The sequence below is a fragment of the Manis javanica genome, chromosome 9, assembly GCF_040802235.1.
Source record: "Manis javanica isolate MJ-LG chromosome 9, MJ_LKY, whole genome shotgun sequence".
Lineage (NCBI taxonomy): Eukaryota > Metazoa > Chordata > Mammalia > Pholidota > Manidae > Manis > Manis javanica.
Genome location: NC_133164.1, coordinates 107286013 through 107309509, shown reverse-complemented (window position 1 = coordinate 107309509; position 23497 = coordinate 107286013). Strand labels below are relative to the sequence as shown.

Here is a 23497-nt window from a genome sequence, read left to right as displayed (position 1 = left end):
ATATACCAAAAAGCCTGGAAGTACTTGAGTTTTAGTGGAGTAAGTTACCCTAGAGAATAAAACTGTGTGAAAACTAGAAATTAGCATCCCAAGGGAGAAGTACTGAAATTAGGACAGCCGAGTGGAATATAAGAACATATACCCCACCACTAAATAACATACCAACAGTGTTCCAAATGAACTGTCTTCATTACATTGTTGTCATTTTTAAAGTTTTTCTTTTTTAAATACCTACTGGTTTGGATTCCTAAGTCATATTTCAAGGATGCATAGAGAGGATCCAATAATGCTTCAGATACATAATACCATAAGATTAGATTTCATTCAAAATTGCAATGGCAAAATAATATGCAAAGATGCATAAAATCTTTATTAAATGACCACATATAATCTAATACAATACCTCCTGATATAAGAACATGGATAACGAATTGGTTTATAGTATGCTAAAAAATTCCCCCAAAAAACCAAAATGTGTAGATAAAATCTGTCTATACACATTGCCATTTACTTTTATGACTGTCTCCCCCTCTATCTGGACATCCTCCTTCCATACACCCATTGCCCTGTGCTAGTCCCTTCATCTTCTTAACCATGTTCCTCCTCCTAGATGGTGACCTACTCCCTAGAAAATCTCTTCAAAACACCACCATCATCACAAAACTCCCAGTGCTACCAAGCTGTAATCTCAGTTGGCTCTCCCAGAAAGGACAATAAAGTAAGACATAGTGGTTCCAAGGGCTAGCAGGCCTTTTATTACCTGATTATGGATATTAAATCAGTGGCATCTTCCTCATACTAAAAGTGAGCCATTCCTGATTCTCATTGAATTCTGTACCTGTAGTAAGCAGAGCTGTTTATTCCAGAGAGAGAGAGAGATGGAAAATGGAACACACAGATTCTTTTGGCCTAGAAACAAATATCCTAAGACATTTAAAAAAACCAAAGAGGTGTTAGGGCAATAATTGAAACAGGGTGGTGGTAAGAAGCACTAAAGATCAGCAATACTGACTTGAGCATTTTATATAGGGTAGCCCAGAGCAGATGGTGGTACCAAGCACGGTGCAGGGGTACCAAATACCTGTTAAAATAAACTGTGAAAAAAAATCAAGCACAGGTTAGTTCTGAACAAATTCTTTCCTGCTTTGGGCAATGATTCCCAGCTTGGAGAGCACCAGCCCTCCTAGCTTCTGAGTGACGACAAGCAGTCCTTGAGTCCATACACACAGTCAGCACTGGCAGTACACTAAACCACATGCTTCTCAATATAGAGATGAGTAGTTTCCAAATATAAATAGTTGATGATGTGATTAATCAAATCCAAATACATTCAAAGAAGGCATTGAATTCATAATTAGTTGATCACTATTTTCTCAGCTAATATACAGTAAGCATACAACTACTTGCAGGAAGGAGTCCTTAAAAATTTTGGCATTAGCCAGCAAAAGGACTGGGATTCACCAGCCTAGGGTTCTATACGAAATTCTCCACACAAGACTTGCTGTTCCTGGGTTCCAGGTCTCAATATGTACATACATAGGCTGACATCCTTACTTCCTTCCACACTGATGAATAACAGAAATACATTCATAGGACTAAGATTGACTGATGCACATAAAAAGAATGTGTTTTCATTTAGAATAATGTTTGAAGTATCAAAAGGAAAATAAATACATGCACAAATACTAAAACCTATACAAAATAATTTAATTTACTGGGTCTTCTCCATAGATCTACTAACCCACACAGAGTATATGGAATGAAATGTCCCCTTAGCCTGAGGGGCTCTGTAATTGCACTCCCTAAATGAGCCTTAAGGCCGCCCCACAACTGTTTCCTGCCTACACAGTGGTTTCTTCTTCAGAAGCAGTGACAGCAAATAAAGAAGGAAGAAAAGGTATGAACCCAACCCAGCAAATCTAAGGCAGGTTGATTGCCTGGTCCTCCTTGAATCTGGGGAATCTTCTTAAACTCACTTGGCCTCTTGAAGAAAAGCTGGGCCAGGATGTGGTCCACAGTGGCCTGGAGATAACCGTCCATGTTAAGGTTTTGCAGTTGACAGTGGAAACCAAAAAGAGATGTATCAACACGAGAGCTTATGGCCGTCAAGGCACTTACAAGACTGGGGGTGGGTATGTGGCTGTGTCACTTGACACAGTTAAAAACTCCTGTGAAGTGGTTACCTTGTGTGTCTGTCCTTTTCAGCTCTGAGAATAAGAAAAGCTGGATTGATGACTAGAGGTACTGAGACATGTGAAGCTTTCTTCAGAAAGGATCTCCATCCTACTGAGAGGTAGTTCTCTATGATGAGGAAACGGGACCTTCTGTCTTGCTATGAGCAGGGAGTAGTGACAGAAGAGCTTCTCAGAGCTCCACGCCCAGAGGCGCATGATGGAGGGAAGCCTCATTGCTAAGTAAGGCCTCATGATCCCCAGCCAGACTGGACTCTCTCTGCTGGGCCAACAGTCTCTGGGTCTGCTGTCCGGCCTGGCTGTCCAGCTGAGTCTGACTGTGCTTGTCCCCACTCTCTATTGCTGTCTTTCTCTCTCTTTGCCTTTTATACTGCCTCTCTTTCTCAGTCACCCTCTCTCAATTTATTCATGTGTGTCTCTCTGTATGTCTCTCACTATGTTTTTGTCTCACAGTGAATCTCTGCTTCTATGAGTCTCTGTTTCTCTGAGTGTCTGTCTGTGTGTCTCCTTCCATTTGTGCATCTCTGTTGTTTCTCTCTGAGCTTGTCTTCCTCTGTTTAGATCTTTCTCTCTTTGCATATCTTTCTATTTCTGTGTATGTTGCTGAGTGTGTCTCTTTCTCTTTGTGTATCTGTGTCCCTGTGTGTCTCTGTCTTTCATTCTGTGTCTCTCTGGCATGTGTTTCCCTCTACCTCTCTCTGCCTCTCTCTCCATCTTCCCACTCTCCTCCTTCCCTTCGTACCCCTTATGCAAAACACATCCCCTTTAGAAACGTTGCCCATTACCCACTCTGATAGGATAGTGGGGGACTATCCCCCTTCAAAGGGAATGGCAGACATTTCTGAGAGTGGCTTCAATGTAGGGAGGGCCAATCCAGTTTGGGCCATTAATATTAGGAAACCCACCTGCCTACATATCTTAGCTATATTCCCTAATATCTGCTTTATTAGTAATAAAAATGATTTTATGTACCTCTGTATACTACTCTTTAAGCTTTTTTCTCAGTTGGTTCAAAACTTGGGGAATTAAGAGGGAGTGTGATATGTTTGTCCCTTTATAGCCAACTGAAAAGATTATTTTATTCTCTTCTTCACACGTGGTTCAGCTAGTTCATTTATTTATTCACGTATTCGACACTCATTTACTTAGGGCCCCCTAAGGTCCAGACACATTGCTTGGCAGAGTATCTGCCCATCACTGGCTCTCAGGAGTTGCTCTTATGCTGCTTACTGTTACCTGGTCTCCAGTGCTGAAGGCAATAATTAAAAGCAAATCCTCATTGCACGTGCTCTTAACATAATGCTGGGTTCCAATGGGGAAAAATATCACATCTCCAAGGTGAATGTCAAACTCCAAGATACCCTATGTATTAATAATGCCCACCTATGAATGGGAATAAAGTACGCTGAAGTTGAGCAAATAAAATCAAATATTCAAGATAAGTATAGATAGTGAAATACAGTTGAATAAAAGCACACGGTTCCAAAGAAACTTCTTAATGAGGGTAAATAGCAGAATATAGGCTGAATCCCATCTAAATCTCATATTTCATCCATCTTAAAATTCTCACATAAAATCTCCTGTTTTTGAGACATAGTTCCACAAAAATCTGCAGTGAGTTCAAAACTGCAGAACATCATGCAAAAAGAGCATCAATCACCATGTTGTAATTAAGGGTTACAAATTATGTTCCCTAATTAGGCAGAGGGTTTAAATCTCAGTGTTTTACTAACCCCATGCCCTACTTTCTTATTTGCTTGGGAAAATCCAGACTTCTGAGAAAGCAACATCCTGAGAGTCTTCCTTAAAAGAGTCACAGACTAAATTGTGTGCACAAATGCATGCGCTTGAGTACACGAGCACACCAAAAATAAAACCTGATCACTGAAATATGATTTGCGAAAGGTTACAATGCCCTTTTCTAATTTACTAAAGCCTTCACATCTAAAAACCTAAAACAAAACTTCTGCTCTGGATGACCTAAGAAGTGAATTTCAGTCCAGTTTGGTCCTTTCTGTCAGACTGAGGCAGGTCAGAGCTAGAGAGGTCGTCTCACCTGCCTATACCACTGTAGATTCCCCCCGGGAGCCCTGTGGAAGTCCAGAACAACTACCACCAAATCACCACAGTAACATGCCACTCCGTTTGGCTTTCCTTTTGGTAACCATATAATTGATCATCCAAACCGGGACTCTCTGAGGAGTCAAGGTGGTGCAATTAAATAATTCCACCAAGACAACAGGTTACATCTGGAGGATCCCGGATAAAGGTGATAAATGGCCATGTATTTTATACCTTCCCAGCCACGCTCACTCACATTACACTGAGAGACAAATAACAAGTTCATGTTCCCCAAAGTGCAGCACATTAAACCCCAGTATTACCTGAGAATGAAAACTTGAAAATGTAAGCATTTGTCCCAGACCCTCCACCATTAGTGGTAACCTCTTTACCACTTCTGAAATGTTCCTAGCCTCGTCTCACAGTAAGGTTAAACTTAGAAACTATCTAGCAGGGCATGCATGGTATATCCTCTGTGGAAACTACCCAGAATGCCATTAGCACCAAGTCCTTTTATGTTACCAATACCTGAACCAAAACAAAGATATACCTCCCATTTGCTTCTTTCTGTGTTACTAGGGAAAGTTGAAAACACTGTTCACAGAGAAATGACCTTTGCACATCCACTTATTATTACACATCCCATTTCATTTGCATTGAAATGAAAATGTGGTTGTCGTAATCCATTGTTATAAACTCTAAGTGTCCTCAAAGTGAGGGCATTTTGATGCTTGAGAAAAAAAATGAAATCCAGTTATTTAGTCATCATCCTACTCAGTAACTTAACAATTCGCATAATCATAACAATAACTACTATTTATGGAGCCTTCACTGTGAACATGCAATTTGCATGTCCTTTACATTTATTATGTCACTTGTTCCTTATAACAATCTTCAAGGTTGGTGGTGTCATTCTGCCCATTTTGCAGGTGATGGAATTAAATCTAGGTTGGTGACTAGTTTATGTAGGCTCGCAGCAGTGGCAGAACTGGGATCTGAATCAGGGAATTTGATGTTGTAGCTGTGCTCTTAAGTCATTAGGCAATAAAGCCAATTGAGCACTTAAAACACATGGAAGGAGAAGTTTCACAAACATCCAGTCTTTTCATTAATGTAAACATCCATGCTGGGAAGTTCAATTTCCCAATCCACACTGAGGCCTCAATTAATAGTTCACATTGACCAAATCATTCATTGTTTGACTAGATCTTTCCTTTTCTTTTTGTCCAAAAGAAGGCTGAATCCAATGTAGAGCTTATATTTCATCCATCTTAATGAGCATTAAAACATTTTTCTCTATTACCTGATTCAGGAATTCACTAAAAATGTTCTCATTGTTCCTTAGTTCACTTCCATTTTTTCCAGTATTGTGCCAGTTGTATTATTCCTCCTGGAAATCGATATTCTTTTGAACCTGAGTCAGATGAAATTAAAAAATAACAATTATATGATAAAATACTTCAAATGGTTACAAAAGGAGAGCCAACTGCAGTCCCAGTAAAGTACACAGCTCTTCTGTAATCACAGAACACTTATCTGGTGAGAATTGCTGGCCGATGTGCCCCCAGTATTGACCTGATACGGCCAGATACTACCCTACCTTCCGAGTTCTCCTGGAACTTCTCACAGAGTGACCCTTTTAAGTTGGACTGTTGAACTCAGGAGAACTGACTAGGAAATGTGAGAGTCCTCCTAAACACCAACCTCTACCTCACCTTGAAGTCAGTCAGTTAGCTCCTGTCAGCCCCACCTCTTTCACTTCTCTGTTCTTCGCAGCAGTTCTCTCCCTCTCACAGCTGTCATAGTGCAGGCCACCATCATCCCCTACTTGAGGGACTGTGGGAGCCCCCAACTCATTCCTCTGCCTCTCATCTTCCCGTCCATTCTCCACAATGCAGGTGGATCGGTCAGCACTACAAAAAACAAAATTAACACTGGCTTGAAAAGATACCCATACCCCCACGTTCACCACAGGGTTGTTTACAATAGCCACAGTATGCCCATGCATGGAGGAATGGATAAAGAAAATGTGGTTGCCAGAGGCAGGGGGTAGCAAGTGCAATGGGTGAAAGGGGTCAAAAGGTACAGACTTTCAGTTATAAAATAAATAACTCATGGGGATGTAATGTACAGCATGCTGACTAGTTAATAATACTGCACTGCATATCTGAAAGTTGCTAAGGGAGTAGATCTTAAAAGTTCTAATTAGATGAAAAAAATTCTGTGACTATGTATAGTGATGGGCTTATTGTGGTGATCATTTGGCAATACAGACAAATATTGAATCACTATGCTGTACACCTGAAACTAGTATAATGTTGTATGTCAATTATATCCCAATTTAAAAAATATAGAAAATAATAATAATAAACCTAATTGTGTCACTGTCCTACTTAAAACCTCTTAATTGCCCTTCTTTCCATCAAAATAAAGTATAAACTCATTAGCCGGGCTTCTAAAACCTGCATGACTGGACTCTTCCTTTCCTATCTGCCCCTCCTGCAGCCCCCAGCCCAACACATACCCCTCACACTCTGAAATCTTTTTTCACAATCCCTTTTGTTTCTGAGCCTCTTCTCACATTTCCTATTCTGCTGATAAATGTGTTTTTTCAAACTTCTCTTGACTGTGAACCAGCATCAAAAAAAAATATGTCACATCTCAGCCCAATGCATCTATGTGATCACATATATCAACACTCAACTAAAAAGTCTTTACGAAATAATATACTATGTACCTTTAAGGTCATAAAAGTATCTCCACACAAGGCTGTCTGGAGACTGTGTGTAACTAGCATTCATAACCAGTTCTGCCAAGTTGGAAGGAATGTTGACTCCATAAGATATCTATGAAACATGCAACAAATTTGAGCAATAAAAGAGTGAGTACCTGAGGATAGGGTAGGATGGGCACCAGGATGATTTTTAGTAGCCCAGTCAAAAGAGCTGAACTCAGTTAGCCTAAGACCTGTGATAGTTATGAAAATCCTCCAAGGTTTCCATGTATTTTGGTCAACATAAACTCCTTCAAAAGTATACACTGGTTCCCATATCCTACCAAGAGTCTCCCCAATGATTCATTTCTTCTACTTCTCCCTATAAAATTTGACTAGGATCTGCTGTAACATCAATCTTAAAACCTCACCAGGTAGATTTCTAAATTTACCACAGAACCCCATCCAGTTGCCACCTGTGGGCCACCCCCAATTCTCCTGGTCACCCATGTGCACAGTCAGCATCCACAGACCCTCTGTACCCAATATGAGCAGCGGTCCCTCCAGTGATAATACTTAGAAATATCAAAAGCAGCTACTCTTCAGGAAGACTGTGGGATCCTCTGAATTAGGTTAAGAAAATACAATTACATTATCTGTAGCAAACTTCCCCTAGATGAGCTTATGGTTTTTCAGAGATATAAGTTATAATACCTTCTATTAACTATATCCTAACATTTCTACCAATTCATTATCATTTCCTATAGAAGTCCTTCATAAAGGAAAATAAAAAGCAATTCACTTCAATAATTTATGTCCTTAGTAGGAACACAAGTATTCTCGAATCCGTTACCCAATTGTCACTCTGCTGACTGCTCCCTTAGAGACCCAAATACTCATGCTCTCTCTGTGCCTATGTGCATGTCCCAGTGGGATTTGTTTTTAGCAGGGATACAGATCTTAAGTGACCTGGAAGCAGTGTCCTCAGGTGTAGAAAAAAATACATCATCAACATTCAGGGTCTGAAGTTCATCATGTGTGGAAATGAACAGCAAGAAAAAACAGTCTACATTCCCCACATTCTTTATCCAGTGTAATGTATGTTTTGGGAAGATCACTTGGCCAGCTGTAATGTTGTACGTGGTAACTACACCACCATCATTAACCACCCCAATCCATGCTGTCCGCTGAAACATAAACAGAAAATCACATCCAACATCACTTTAGACCAATATTTCTCAACCTTTTTTCATTACCTCCCTCTTAAGGTATAATTTTAGACTTTTTTTTAAATCACCACCCTATGAAATCTTACAACTACAAATGTACTGTAGACTTGTACACTGTATATACGTACTGCTCAAGTACTATACATATGTCTATGCTTTATACATAACAAGAGTAATACTTTGTCCCCCAAGAACTAGTTTGTGCCCACGTGGGAACAATATCACCCCCATTTAGAATTTAAGAGTTCTAAGTTCATGCTTTAGAGTTTGCAAGCACATGTGTGTGTTCATAGGTGGTCATACAGACATGCATGTTTGTGCATGTGCCTGTTTATAAGTATGCATACAGACGCATATAAGATCTGTATAAGATGCAGATACTTACACAGAAAATAAAAAGTCTGCATACAATTTTAATAATACAATTACTAATACACTGTGTGTTTTCACTGTGTCCAGGTATTCTTCTAAGCATTTTACCTGATTTAACTCAATTATTCCTTACTTCAACCTTATAAAGCAAGTCTACTAGTATCCTCTTTTAAAGAGGAGAAACCAATTCTGGAGAATATATACTTTTCCCAAGGTTACTCAACTAGCCAATGGCAAAACTGGAATTTGGACTTAAGCAGGCCAGTTCCAAGTCTATAATTTTTTTTTAAATTGTGGTAAGAACACTTATCATGAGATCCACCCTCTTAACAAATTTTAAGTGTACAATACAGTATGTTAACTATAGGTACAATGTTATACAGGAGTTCTATGAAACTTAATTACTTAGGCAGGTTACCTAGTCAAAATTATCTACTAAAATCATCCAGAAGCAGAAAGTGGAGTGGCGGTTGCCAGGAGCTGCGGAAACGCCTACACTTTTAATCCAAACTGCACCATACTTGGATTCTGCTTACACAAAACTGTACCCTTTCTCTCATTCTTTAATCTGTTCCTAGGTAGTGGTAGGTAGATGCAAGATAAAGGTAGAAAACATAGTTTAGTGCTGTAAGAGAGCAAATGTAGATGATCAGGTGTGTGCCTGTAGACTATTTACCTATGGTGTAGGTAAATAAGGTAACATTATTTCTATTTTTCTAGAAACTCATGGTCCCATAATGGAACATTCATGAGTGTGCATGAAAAAGAAGTCTTTGCTCTCTCTTCACACATGTACAGTTCAGACACAAACAGATATTAAAGACGCAGGGGAAAGGCGAACCTCTAGAGCTCTTTCTAAATCCATGTGCAGAGAACAACAGAAATGTGTATCTATTCATATCAGGGCATCAGGTACTCCAGACGCAGAGCAGAGACATCACAGTGGCCAATGGGACGCTCACTGCAGGGCCACACATGCTGGCCACCCGTTGTCCTGCTCCTCTCGGGGCCACTCCTTCCAAGTCTTTCCTGAGACATTGAGAAATACAAGCAGCTCCACTGGTGAGTGTGCAGAGGGGACTGTCCTGTTGGTGGGTTCCTCACTCTGACTGTAAGAGAGAGTGATCCTATGATTTTCCTGGGATCTGGAGAATATTCCAGCCCATTTTATAAATAGTTCGATTATTTATATATATATTTTTTATTTTATTTTATTTTTTTTAGATAATTATTTTTTATTGAGGGGTAGTTGACACACAGTATTACATTATTTTCACGTGTACAACATAGTGATTCAACATTTATATACATGATATTTCTAGCTACCAGCTATCACCATACAAAGTTGTTACAATATTTTGACTATATTCCTTATGCTATACATTACATCCCAGTTACTTATTTATTTTACAATTGGAAGTCTGTACTTTTTTGTTTGTTTGTTTGTTTGTTTGTTTTTTTGAGAGGGCATCTCTCATATTTATTGATCAAATGGTTGTTAACAACAATAAAATTCTGTAAAGGGGAGTCAATGCTCAATGAACAATCATTAATCCACCCCAAGCCTAATTTTCATCAGTCTCCAATCTTCTGAAGCATAACGAACAAGTTCTTACATAAAGAACAAATTCTTACATAGTGAATAAGTTACATGGTGAACAGTACAAGGGCAGTCATCACAGAAACTTTCAGTTTTGATCACGCATTATGAACTATAAACAATCAGTTCAAATATGAATATTTGTTTGATTTTTATATTTGATTTATATGTGTACACCACATTTCTCTATTATTATTATTTTTAATAAAATGCTGCAGTGGTAGGTAGATACAAGATAAAGGTAGAAAACATAGTTTAGTGTTGTAAGAGAGCAAATGTAGATGATCAGGTGTGTGCCTGTAGACTATGTGTTAATCCAAGCTAGACACGGGCAATAAAACATCCACGGATGCAGATTTCTCTCAGAACAGGGGGGGTGAGGTTCTATCCCCAATTTCTCACCTGATGGCCCCCCTGAAACTATGCCTGTCTTAGGTTGTTCCTCCCTTGAGGAATCTTACCCGTCTCTGGCTAACCAGTCATCTTCCAGGGCCATACAGGGAAATGTAAAGTTGGTAAGTGAGAGAGAAGCCATATTGTTTGAAAAGGGTAGCTTTTTACTTCTTTGCATATTTATGCCCTGTGGCTTCTATGCCCAGCATTTGTCTTGAGGTATCTTTACCACTTGGAGGAATTATGATACTCAGTAAATTCGATATGAGGCACGAATTCTATTTAAGGGTTGTAATTAGGAAGGAAGAAGAAAAGCTATAGAAGTAGCAGGCGGAAGAAAACATGGGAAGATTGATTATTTCTTTGACATATCTTCTTGTAGAGTAACTTCAGCATGTATAGGTTTTAACCTACTAATTAAATTGTACACACACATCAACATAATAGGAGTACAGCTACACAACCAAGGCAGACCTACAATTACCAGCCATCTCCAATGAAACCAAGAAAACCAGTTAGGCACCTTAGGCATTTGTGAAAACCTATCTAAGATATGGTGGATACTGTCCAACTGAACCTGAACAGTCTGAGAGAAATCAGACAAATTAAAACAACCCATTCCTGGGGACCGTTCACATCCCACATGTTCTTTTACCAGTAGACAGTCTGTAGTTGTAAGATTTTGGAGCGCTACAACTTGCACTTCTCCCAATTCTTGGCTGAGTTCCAACAGTATAGATCCAGTCAAATTTGTTGTTCTACTGTATGCACAGGCCAGCTTAGACATCTCCTTCCTTATTCCCATGGCAAGTCCAGGAACCGGTGGGATGAATGCAGCTACAGCTGTAGCAGCGCCCGAATCTTTGTTGAGGTTTTTTGATGATCATCTTCTGGTATGAGTCTTCCAGAGATTGCTGATGTTGGAAGTTCTTCTTCATATCGTATCTTAGTTCATTTTCTGGGTAGCCGTATTAGGCTTTGATCCTCTGTATAAACACAAACAGACCCTTTGCCTACACTTTGATATGCCCTTTATACCACTGTGTAGAACTCATTGGAGATCACCACACAGGAACTGCTTTTTTTTCTTTTTTAAGAGAAAGGAGTATTATCAGAAAAATGTACCTCCACAGCCGATCATCTGACACCCTTTAAGTGATCAAAATTAAGGATATTTAAAGCATGCATTAATCATTGATTTACAGTTAGTTTTATCTAACAGGGAGTAATCCCTCTTTTCTTTCCTTTCTTTTTTTTTTGTTATCATTAATCTACACTTACATGATGAATATTATGTTTACTAGGCTCTCCCCTATACCAGGTCCCCCCTATAAACCCCTTTACAGTCACTGTCCATCAGCATAGTAAAATGTTGTAGAATCACTACTTGTCTTCTCTGTGTTGTACAGCCCTCCCCTTTCTCCCACCCCTCCAATGCATGCTAATCTTAATACCCCCCTTCTTCTTCCCCCGCTTATCCCTCCCTACCCACCCATCCTCCCCAGTCCCTTTCCCTTTGGTACCTGTTAGTCCATTCTTGAGTTCTGTGATTCTGCTGCTGTTTTGTTCCTTCAGTTTTTCCTTTGTTCTTATACTCCACAGATGAGTGAAATCATTTGGTATTTCTCCTCTGCTTGGCTTATTTCGCTGAGCATAATACCCTCCAGCTCCATCCATGTTGCTGCAAATGATAGGATTTGCCCTCTTCTTATGGCTCAGTAGTTTTCCATTGTGTGTATACCACATCTTCTTTATCCATTCATCTATCGATGGACATTTAGGTTGCTTCCAATTCTTGGCTATTGTAAATAGGGCTGTGATAAACATAGGGGTGCATCTGTCTTTCTCAAACTTGATTGCTGCGTTCTTAGGGCAAATTCCTAGGAGTGGAATTCCTGGGTCAAATGGTAACTCTGTTTTGAGCATTTTGATGAACCTCCATACTGCTTTCCACAATGGTTGAACTAATTTACATTCCCACCAGCAGTGTAGGAGGGTTCCCTTTTCTCCACAGCCTTGCCAATATTTGTTGTTGTTTGTCTTTTGGATGGCAGCCATCCTTACTGGTGTGAGGTGATACCTCATTGTAGTTTTAATTTGCATTTCTCTGATAATTAGTGATGTGGAGCATCTTTTCATGTGTCTGTTGACCATCTGTATTTCTTTTTTGGAGAAATGTCTGTTCAGTTACTCTGCCCATTTTTTAATTGGGTTATTTGTTTTTTGTTTGCTGAGGCGTGTGAGCTCTTTATATAATCTGGACGTCAAGCCTTTATCGGATCTGTCATTTTCAAATATATTCTCCCATACTGTAGGGTTCCTTTTTGTTCTATTGATGGTGTCTTTTGCTGTACAGAAGCTTTTCAGCTTAATATAGTCCCACTTGTTCATTTTTGCTGTTGTTTTCCTTGCCCGGGGAGATATGTTCAAGAAGAGGTCACTCATGTTTATGTCTAAGAGGTTTTTGCCTATGTTTTTTTTCCAAGAGTTTAATGGTTTCATGACTTACATTCAGGTCTTTGATCCATTTTGAGTTTACTTTTGTATGTGAGGTTAGACAATGGTCCAGTTTCATTCTCCTACATGTAGCTGTCCAGTTTTGCCAGCACCATCTGTTGAAGAGACTGTCATTTCGCCATTGTATGTCCATGGCTCCTTTATCAAATATAAATTGACCATATATGTCTGGGTTAATGTCTGGATTCTCTAGTCTGTTCCATTGGTCTGTGGCTCTGTTCTTGTGCCAGTACCAAATTGTCTTGATTACTATGGCTTTATAGTAGAGCTTGAAGTTGGGGAGTGAAATCCCCCCTACTTTATTCTTCTTTCTCAGGATTGCTTTGGCTATTCTGGGTCTTTGGTGTTTCCATATGAATTTTTGAATTATTTGTTCCAGTTCATTGAAGAATGTTGCTGGTAGTTTCATAGGGATTGCATCAAATCTGTATATTGCTTTGGGCAGGATGGCCATTTTGACAATATTAATTCTTCCTAGATATGAGCATGGGATGCGTTTCCATCTGTTAGTGTCCCCTTTAATTTCTCTTAAGAGTGACTTGTAGTTTTCAGAGTATAAGTCTTTCACTTCTTTGTTAGGTTTATTCCTAGGTATTTTATTCTTTTTGATGCAATTGTGAATGGAGTTGTTTTCCTGATTTCTCTTTCTGTTGGTTCATTGTTAGTGTATAGGAAAGCCACAGATTTCTGTGTGTTAATTTTGTATCCTGCAACTTTGCTGTATTCCAATATCAGTTCTAGTAATTTTAGGGTGGAGTCTTTAGGGTTTTTTTATGTACAGTATCATGTCACTGCAAATAGTGACAGTTTAACTTCTTCTTTACCAATCTGGATTCCTTCTATTTTTTTGTTTTGTCTGATTGCCGTGGCTAGGACTTCCAGTACTATGTTAAATAACAGTGGGGAGAGTGGGCATCCCTGTCTAGTTCCCGATCTCAGAGGAAAAGCTTTCAGCTTCTCGCTGTTCAATATAATGTTGGCTGTGGGTTTATCATAAATGGCCTTTATTATGTTGAGGTACTTGCCCTCTATTCCCATTTTGCTGAGAGTTTTTATCATGAATGGATGTTGAACTTTGTCAAATGCTTTTTCAGCATCTATGGAGATGATCATGTGGTTTTTGTCATTCCTTTTGTTGATGTGGTGGAGGATGTTGATGGACTTTTGAATGTTGTACCATCCTTGCATCCCTGGGATGAATCCCACTTGGTCATGGTGTACGATCCTTTTGATGTATTTTTTAATTCGGTTTGCTAATATTTTGTTGAGTATTTTTGCATCTACGTTCATCTGGGATATTGGTCTGTAGTTTTCTTTTTTGGTTGGCTCTTTGCCTGGTTTTGGTATTAGGGTAATGTTGGCTTCATAGAATGAGTTTGGGAGTATCCCCTCCTCTTCTATTTTTTGGAAAACTTTAAGGAGAATGGGTATTATGTCTTCCCTGTATGTCTGATAAAATTCCGAGGTGCATCCATCTGGCCCAGGGGTTTTGTTCTTTGGTAGTTTTTTTATTACCACTTCAATTTCGTTGCTGGTAATTGGTCTGTTTAGATTTTCTGTTTCTTTCTGGATCAGTCTTGAAAGGTTGTATTTTTCTAGGAAGTTGTCCATTTCTCCTCGGTTTCCTAGCTTGTTAGCATATAGGTTTTCATAGTACTCTCTAATAATTCTTTGTATTTCTGTGGGGTCCATCGTGATTTTTCCTTTCTCATTTCTGATTCTGTTGATGTGTGTTGACTCTCTTTTCCTCTTAAGTCTGGCTAGAGGCTTATCTTTTTTGTTTATTTTCTCAAAGAACCAGCTCTTGGTTTCATTGATTTTTGCTATTGTTTTATTCTTCTTAATTTTATTTATTTCTTCTCTGATCTTTATTATGTCCCTCCTTCTGCTGACCTTAGGCCTCAGTTGTTCTTCTTTTTCCAATTTCGATAATTGTGACATTAGACCATTCATTTGGGATTGTTCTTCCTTTTTTAAATATGCCTGGATTGCTATATACTTTCCTCTTAAGACTGCTTTTGCTGTGTCCCACAGTAGTTGGGGCTTTGTGTTGTTGTTGTCGTTTGTTTCCATATATTGCTGGATCTCCATTTTGATTTGGTCATTGATCCATTGATTATTTAGGAGTGTGTTGTTAAGCCTCCATGTGTTTGTGAGCCTTTTTGCTTTCTTTGTACAGTTTATTTCTAGTTTTATGCCTTTGTGGTCTGAAAAGTTGGTTGGTAGGATTTCAATCTTTTGGAATTTACTGAGGCTCTTATTGTGGCCTAGTATGTGGTCTATTCTGGATAATGTTCCATGTGCACTTGAGAAGAATGTGTATCCTGTTGCTTTTGGATGTAGAGTTCTGTAGATGTCTATTAGGTCTATCTGTTCTAGTGTGTTGTTCAGTGCCTCTGTGTCCTTATTTATTTTCTGTCTGGTGGATCTGTCCTTTGGAGTGAGTGGTGTGTTGAAGTCTCCTAGAATGAATGCATTGCATTCTGTTTCCTCCTTTAGTTCTGTTATTATTTGTTTCAGATATGCTGGTGTTCCTGTATTGGGTGCATATATATTTATAATGGTTATATCCTCTTGTTGGACTGAGCCCTTTATCATTATGTAATGTCCCTCTTTATCTTTTGTTACTTTCTTTATTTTGAAGTCTGTTTTGTCTGATACTAGAATTGTAACACCTGCTTTTTTCTCTCTGTTGTTTGCATGAAATATATTTTTCCATCCCTTGACTTTAAGTCTGTGCATGTCTTTGGGTTTAAGGTGAGTCTCTTTTAAGCAGCATATGGGTGGATCTTGCTTTTTTATCCATTCTATTACTCTGTGTCTTTTGATTGGTGCATTCAGTCCATTTACATTTAGGGTGATTATTGAAAGGTATGTACTTATTGCCATTGCAGGCTTTAAGTCTGTGGTTACCAAAGGTTCAGGGTTAGCTTCTTTACTATCTTACTGTCTAACTTAACTCACTTGTTGAGCTAGTATAAACACGGTCTGATGATTCTTTATTTCTCTCCCCTCTTATTCCTCCTCCTCCCTTCTTCATATGTTGGGTGTTTTGTTCTGTGATCTTTTTAGGAGTGCTCCCATCTAGAGAAGTCCCTGTAGGATTCTCTGTAGAGGTGGTTTGTGGGAGGCAAATTCCCTCAACTTTTGCTTGTCTGGGAATTGTTTAATCCCTCCTTCATATTTAAATGATAATCGTGCTGGATACGGTATTCTTGGTTCGAGGCCCTTCTGATTCATTGCATTAAGTATATCATGCCATTCTCTTCTGGCCTGTAGGGTTTCTGTTGAGAAGTCTGATGACAGCCTGATTGGTTTTCCTTTGTAGGTAACCTTTTTTTTTCTCTCTAGCTGCCTTTAAAATACTTTGTCCTTGTCTTTGATCTTTGCCATTTTACTTATTATGTGTCTTGGTGTTGCCCTCCTTGGATCCCTTGTCATGGGAGTTCTGTGTACCTCTGTGTTCTGAGAGGCCATTTCTTCCCATAGTTTGGGGAAGTTTTCAGCAATTATTTCTTCAAAGACACTTTCTATCCCTTTTTCTCTCTCTTCTTTTTCTGGTACCCCTATAATGCGGATATTGTTCCATTTTGATTGGTCACTCAGCTCTCTTAGAATTCTTTCATTCCTGGAGATCCTTTTATCTCTCTCTGCATCAGCTTCTCTGCGTTCCTGTTCTCTGTTTTCTAGTCCATTAATGGTCTCTTGCATCTCGCCCATTCTGTTTTGAAGTCCTTCCAGAGCTTGTTTTATTTCTGTATTCTCCTTCCTTAGTTCTTACATATTTCTCTCAAGTCCATCAGCATGGTTATGACATTTGTTTTGAATTCTTTTTCAGGAAGACTGGTTAAATCTATCTCCCCAGGTGCCTTCTCAGGGGAAGATGTAGCAGATGCCGAAGCTGTCTGGGTTAGTCTTGTCTGGATCATATTTTTTTGCCTTTTCATGTTGATAGGTGCTATTGACTGTCAGCTGGGAGGGCCAAACTTTTCACTTGCTACTGGCCTTTCTTTACTGGGACAACTGTGACCCCTAGTGGCTTGTGTTGGGTAATTGCGTGTAGACTGGGTCTTTGTGTCTTGCCCAGCCAGTATGGAGGAAGGTCCCTTGCTGAGGGCGTGGCCTGCCTTAGGCTGCTTCTCTGCTTTCGCAGTGCCTGGAGGGGTAATGGATGGGGGCTGTTTGGCTGTTTACCTCTGTGGGGGGTTTCAGAGCTGTTGCCCAGGGGGTTAGTGCGCCCGGTTTTCCCTGTAATTTCCAGCCACTGGACTGTGACCTGTGTTGTTTCTGTCCAGCTGTTACGTCCCTGTCCCTTTAAGACTTCCAAAAAGCACTCGCTTTTGTCACAGGGGCATCAGCTTCAGAACCCGCTCAGAGTTCTTGCTGCCCTGTTTCCCTAGTTTCCAGCCCTCCACGCATGCACTGTGTCTGCGCTCTGGTGTGGGTGGCTGGGGCTGGATGTTTAGCAGTCCTGGGCTCCCTCTCCCTCCCCGCTCTGACACCTCTCCTCCCACTGGGAGCTGGGGGAGGCGTGCTCGGCTCCCACCGGGCCAGGGGTTGTATCTTACCCCTTTCACCAGGCGCTGGGCTCTCGCACGTGTGGATGTAGTCAGGCTGTTGTCCTGTGTCTTCTGGTCTCTCTTTTAGGATTAGTTGTATTTGTTGTATTTTCAAAAATATGCATGTTTTTGGGAGGAGATTCCCACTGTCCTACTCACGCTGCCATGTTGGCTCTGCTCCCTATTTTTATATTTTTAAATTAAGATCTAACCGATGTATAACATTAGTTTCAAGAGTACAATGTGATTCCATATTTGTACACATTGTGAAATGATCACCACAGTAAGTCTAGCTAACATCCATCACACCTAATTACCATCTTTCTCCTTGTGATGAGAACTTTGAAGATCTACTCTCAGTAACTTTCAAATACACAATACAGTTTTATTAACTATAGTCACCATGCTGTACATGACATTCCCATGACTTTTTTTTTGACCTTTTTATTTTATAAATGAAGTTTATACCTTTTGACCACCTTCTAACCCACAGTTAGAAGTTCACATTATAAACTCTCTCTGGATGTTCAGAATAACCTCCCCAAGATAAACTAGATGCCAAGCCTGTTATTTGCTGAAACATGCCCCAGACTAATTTACCTAGCTTGGAGCTTATTTTGAGGGGGACCCCCCAACTCCTTCCTCCTACCAGCCTGCCACTACTCAGCCAGGGTCATGAAAACTAACCTTTTGGAAGTTGTCCTTTTATATATTTTGTAAATGTGGAAAAAGACAAAGTCAGAAACATGGACTTTGTCACAGTCCAGCCAATAAATACAGTGTATCTTTAGAAAAGTTACTTCATCTTCCTGAGCCTCTGGTCTCTCATAAGAAATAAGAAGAATTTGGTGCCATAGAAATGAAACTAATCTGTCTTCCTGTTGTAAATTCTAAAATCGAATGAATTGTCAGGTGTAAAGGAGTATTATTAACAGCAACAGAGGTACGTCACATAAAATTGGCTGATCTGTTAACAAGATCACCAGGATGAAGACCAATCTGTGAAAGCTCTAAGGGGACTTAGTCACTCCTGCCTCCCCAGCATCTGGAATACAGAAGGCAACCAATATATATTTTTTAGACTTAAGAATTATTAGAAACTCAAGTAAGAACACTCATTTCACCTCCAGCTGTCTCTATGCACTTGACTTCCAGAAAATTCTGAGAGGTCTGAACCACCAACAGGCATCCAATTGACCTGATCTTAGGGACTCAGGGCTGAACATCAACAAACTAGTTTGTTATTCCAGTCACTGTTTTTCTCATTTGAGGAAAGCTGCCATCTCTTTGATCATTAGATCAGAGCTACCAGTTTTAGCTTCAGCTCAAAAGATGGAATGGTAATCTTATTTTAACAATAGCATATGAAAAGTGATCTCATACTAAAGAAAGAAGTTCAAAGTGATGCCAAGAATAATGAAAACAAATAGGTTAATGCTTCAAGGCACTAATCTAAATTGAATACAGGGCGGAGCCTGGATATAGTCTGTCACTTAGTTAAGTGATAGTTTGCAACAACTAAAATAATAGCCCGAGGACACACAGCACAAATGCTTAAGTGCAAAATTCAGGCAAACTGGTTAAACCTGTACAAGATAGCCATGCTCATTAGCACTGAAGTGCCAGTGAGGAGCCCAGAGGCCACTATCTTTTATTCTCAGGGTATCCAGAGTCCTCTGTGATCTATGACTGTTCAAGCTGCTACCAGAGGCCTCTTCATCAAGGCTGAGATAGTCTGTAACATTGTTCCTATACTGGGCCCACTGGATTGCACCACGAGAGAACTCGAACACCTGAGAAGTCGTAAGCAAGCAGCCATCCGTATGGAGGCCATCTCTTGAGGAACGGTGGCCACCGTGGCCTACAGAGTGAGAGGGAGACAAACTGGAGAAAGCAATGGTGACAAGGTAAATATTGGAGTCCCAGAGAAAAAGAAGAAGATGAGGTCTCCAAGACGCCGGGAATGACAACAGTGGTACATACAGAGCCATCAGTCTAATCCCTGATAGACACAAAAAAGAACACCTATCTTGATAAAAGAACAAGGGCTTTCCATTTGCCCACCTGCAATCCTCCCCTCCAGCCAGACATAGAGCTATCTACTAAATAAAATTTCTGCTTGGGGCCAGTACCAACCCATTTTCCCTGCCTGTCCCTTACTTCCCTTCATCCAGATGGCCCACAGCTGGTTCCTTCCAGTAAAAAGAAAACAAAGCTTAGTAAACACCCACTGGAAACAGTTTTGAAATCACCATTTAGAATAGACTCTTTTTCTGATGTGTAATTCATACCTTGTATTTAGGTAAATGATTAAGAAACTGGAATTTGGAATCAATAGCCTTTTGCACTATGGGAATCGGTGTTCTTTGCAGAGGATGAGCTTCAGGTTCTAAATGAACTTCTGAGTGGGGCTGAGAGTTGTTAATGTAAACCAAGGAGAAAACCAATACTCCCACTGCCGTGATAACGGTGCAGGCCAAGAGACACACCAGGAAAACACTCATCAATGACCACTGCCTCTTCTTTTCCTACAAGAAATTATGAAACCATTATTCTGTTCTCTAGATGCACTAAAAATATTGCCTCCTTTCTCAATATGGTTTATTTTCTCTTTTATTTAAAAAAACACATTTGCAAGATAAACATACCCAGTAAAATGATACATGTGTAAATATTTGTGCAAATGAATACACACACACACAGACACACACACACAATATATACCTTATACCCTGCTGACATCCAAAAATAAAGACATGAGAATCTGGGGCACAGAATAAATTACTATAAAATTAAGTAGCTAGTTAAGTTTGTATATAAAATACATTCAAATTCAGCCAATTAGTCCCAATTTACCAGTTTCTTCACCTGAAAAATTAAAGAGGTTATAAAGAGTATTTTCTAAGAACATATGTTCTTAGAATGTTCCAGAATGTACATATGCATTTACATGCACAGGTACACCCATGGGAATAAGTAATAAACCAGTAAATGTCTGGCATGACAAGTCTGTCTCCCTCTCCCCTCACACCTTCATTTAAATAGCTTCATTGAACTCCCTTCCTTCCATGTATTCGTCTACCACGTCTGAGCACAATTTCTATAGGCATTTCTGTTACTATTCCCTGGTTTCACATCACAATATATGCTAAAAAAAAAAAAAACCAGTATTATTTCTGTTACAATCTATGTAATTCTGAGTTACAATCCATGTTACTGAAAGTTGCCAACAGGATATATTCTCTAAACTTTTAACTAATTTGCTCTTATTCCTCTGACCACTAAAATGACGTTCATAAACACTGATGTCAAGACCTTCTGTTCCATTGACCTTCAAGTTCCTGGCCTTTGCCTCTGAGCAGGCCTATCTTTGATAACCAATAACCCTAACTAACATTGACATTCTTAGTACTTTAACATTTCCTTACATGGCATATTTTGTACAACATTATTATTTATCAACATATTCAGTTTAACATTATATGAGGGTATTGAACAATAAATAACTCATTAATATATGAGCTACTATGAGCAACAATTCATAAAGAGTTAGGCCATTAAAAAGCAATAAGAGGTATGAGTTAAAAGTTTATGGGAGAGAAGGCAAATCAGGACATGTTCAGAGCAGGAGATGCCACCTTTCTGAAGAGGGTCACTTGAGGAAAGCTGGTCTAGAGAGGGATTCTTCTCTGAGTTCTGCACAGAGGTTTTTGAGGGAACTAATCTCAAGATGTAAATCCCCACCTTACCATTCTGGAGATGGTGTTCATCTTTCCCGCATGCAAACCATTCTGTGTGTTAGGGTGCAGGCTTCCGAGGCTTCCCCAGAGAACAAACTACACAGGCATAGAGATGTAAATTCAAGCAAAGTCTTTATTCAGCCAACTAGTTGGGGTCCAAGTCAGCCCCGACGCAGCGGGTCTCAACAAGGACCCCGAGCACTCTGAGCCAAGGGTTTATATAGCAATTTCAAAGCACTTAACTCATAGCAATTTTCTATAACTATACATTATTCTTGCAAGACATATATCCTGGGGTTAAGCAAGGGCAGGGTAAGACTACTCCTCAATGGTTAGGGAGGTTCTGCACGATAAGCTTGGTATGTAAGATTTACTGACCAAGGTTAGCTGACCAAGGGTCACAGCTGCCCACCACCCGGTGCTCATGATTAACTTGTTTTTCAAGGCCTTACCCAGGCCCAGGGTTTGTTTTTTTTTTTTTTTTCCTCTGAGTCACACTCTCAGAAAATGGTTTCTAGGTTTCTAAGATGGCTATGCTTATGTTAATTTACTAATCTTACTAACGCTTAGATTCTACATTTCCCCACTTTCCTTTGACCATTCCAATCATGGAATGTTTGTTTCTTCCTGCTGTGTGAGTGAATGATACTGCGGTCTCAGCATTAGCACCTGAACAGCACTCACTCTTTCCCTAACAAAGGCTATTAGCCGGTTTAAGATACAGGGACCTAAAGTGAGAAGCAGTATAAAAATAAGCAAGGGCCCTGCCAGGGTGGATATCAGGGTTGTAAACCATGGGGATTTAGTAAACTAGGATTCAAATAGCCCTTGGCAGGCCTCTCGCTCTCTCTTCCTTTGATCTGGTCTCTCTCTAAGTTTAGACATTGAATCTCTTACTATTCCGGAATGGTCTGCTGTTAAGGTTTAGCTAAGTTTTATTAGTTCTTTTTCCTGACTCTTAACGCTCTCTGCACTCCTTTACATTTCCCCCCTTTTCTTGATTAGACTGTGGAATCTTCCACAGCGGCATCTGGGTCCTGATACCTTTGACGAAGGACTAAGAGTTGGACAGTGTCAATTCTTTCCTGCACAAACTTAACAAGCCTGTTAATTATGCACGGGCCAATAGTAAACAGCAACAGCAGGATAACGAGCGGCCCCGCAACGGCGGAGAGAAGGGTAGCAAACCAAGGCTTGTATTTGAACCAAGACTCAAACCAGCCTTCGCTACTTTCATATTCTTTACGCCTCTTCTCTAAATCTTTTTTCAGTTTGGCCAAGGAATCTCTGACTGCACCTGTTTTGTCTACATAGAAACAGCACTCTTCTCTTAAGGCTGCGCATAACCCACCTTCCTTTAAGAACAAGAGGTCCAGGCCTCTTCGGTTCTGTAGGACCACCTCGGACAAGGAGGTGAGGGATTGCTCTAGGTCTGATATTGTCTGTCGGAGTTGTTCTAGGTCTCTGTCGATTGCCAGCCTCAGGGCTGTGAGCCCCTTTTCTCGAGTTACAAGGGCTGCAACCCCCGTGCTTGCCCCTGCCATCCCTAGGGTGAAGAGGGTTCCAATGGTCAGGGCGGTAACAACCTCCCTCTTGCTCCGGTGGGGGCTCAGCCTTTCTTCCCAATAAGAAAGGAGAGATTCATGAGAATGATACATTAGGCGAGGTAGAAGGGCCACCAGCACACAAAACTCACTGTTAGCATTGAACACAGAGGTGGATAGGGCCGGAGTGAGGCCTGTCTTTGAGCAGAGCCACCAGCCCGAGGAGGGTATAATCCACTTTCCCTGCTCCCACGTAGTGTTATTATAGGAGGAGCATAACTGGCTCTGGGTCGTCGGGACTGTGCCTACACACGTACCAACGACTGAGACTTGAGCGATTGTAAGTCCCCACGGTCTCCCGTCCCAGTAAGTGGGATGGGAGTTGTTGATAGTGTAGGAGCCATTTATCCCAATTGCCTCATAGAAGGGGGGTGAACCTGGGTAGCATAGCCAACAGGGATCGGTGAGGGAGGAAGTGGTGTGGTTAAGAGTCTCTACAACTGCCTGCACCATTTCCCACATGGGATTATCTAACCCGGAGGGGGTGTGCTGGGCCCATAACCCAGAGGTCGATGGA

General features: G+C 40.3%; 1 pseudogene; it reads right to left on the bottom strand.

Annotated features, from left to right (window-relative positions):
- Positions 1-352: 352 nt before the first annotated feature.
- LOC108384138 (uncharacterized) overlaps positions 353-23497 on the bottom strand; it is a 40152-nt pseudogene continuing 17007 nt past the window's right edge.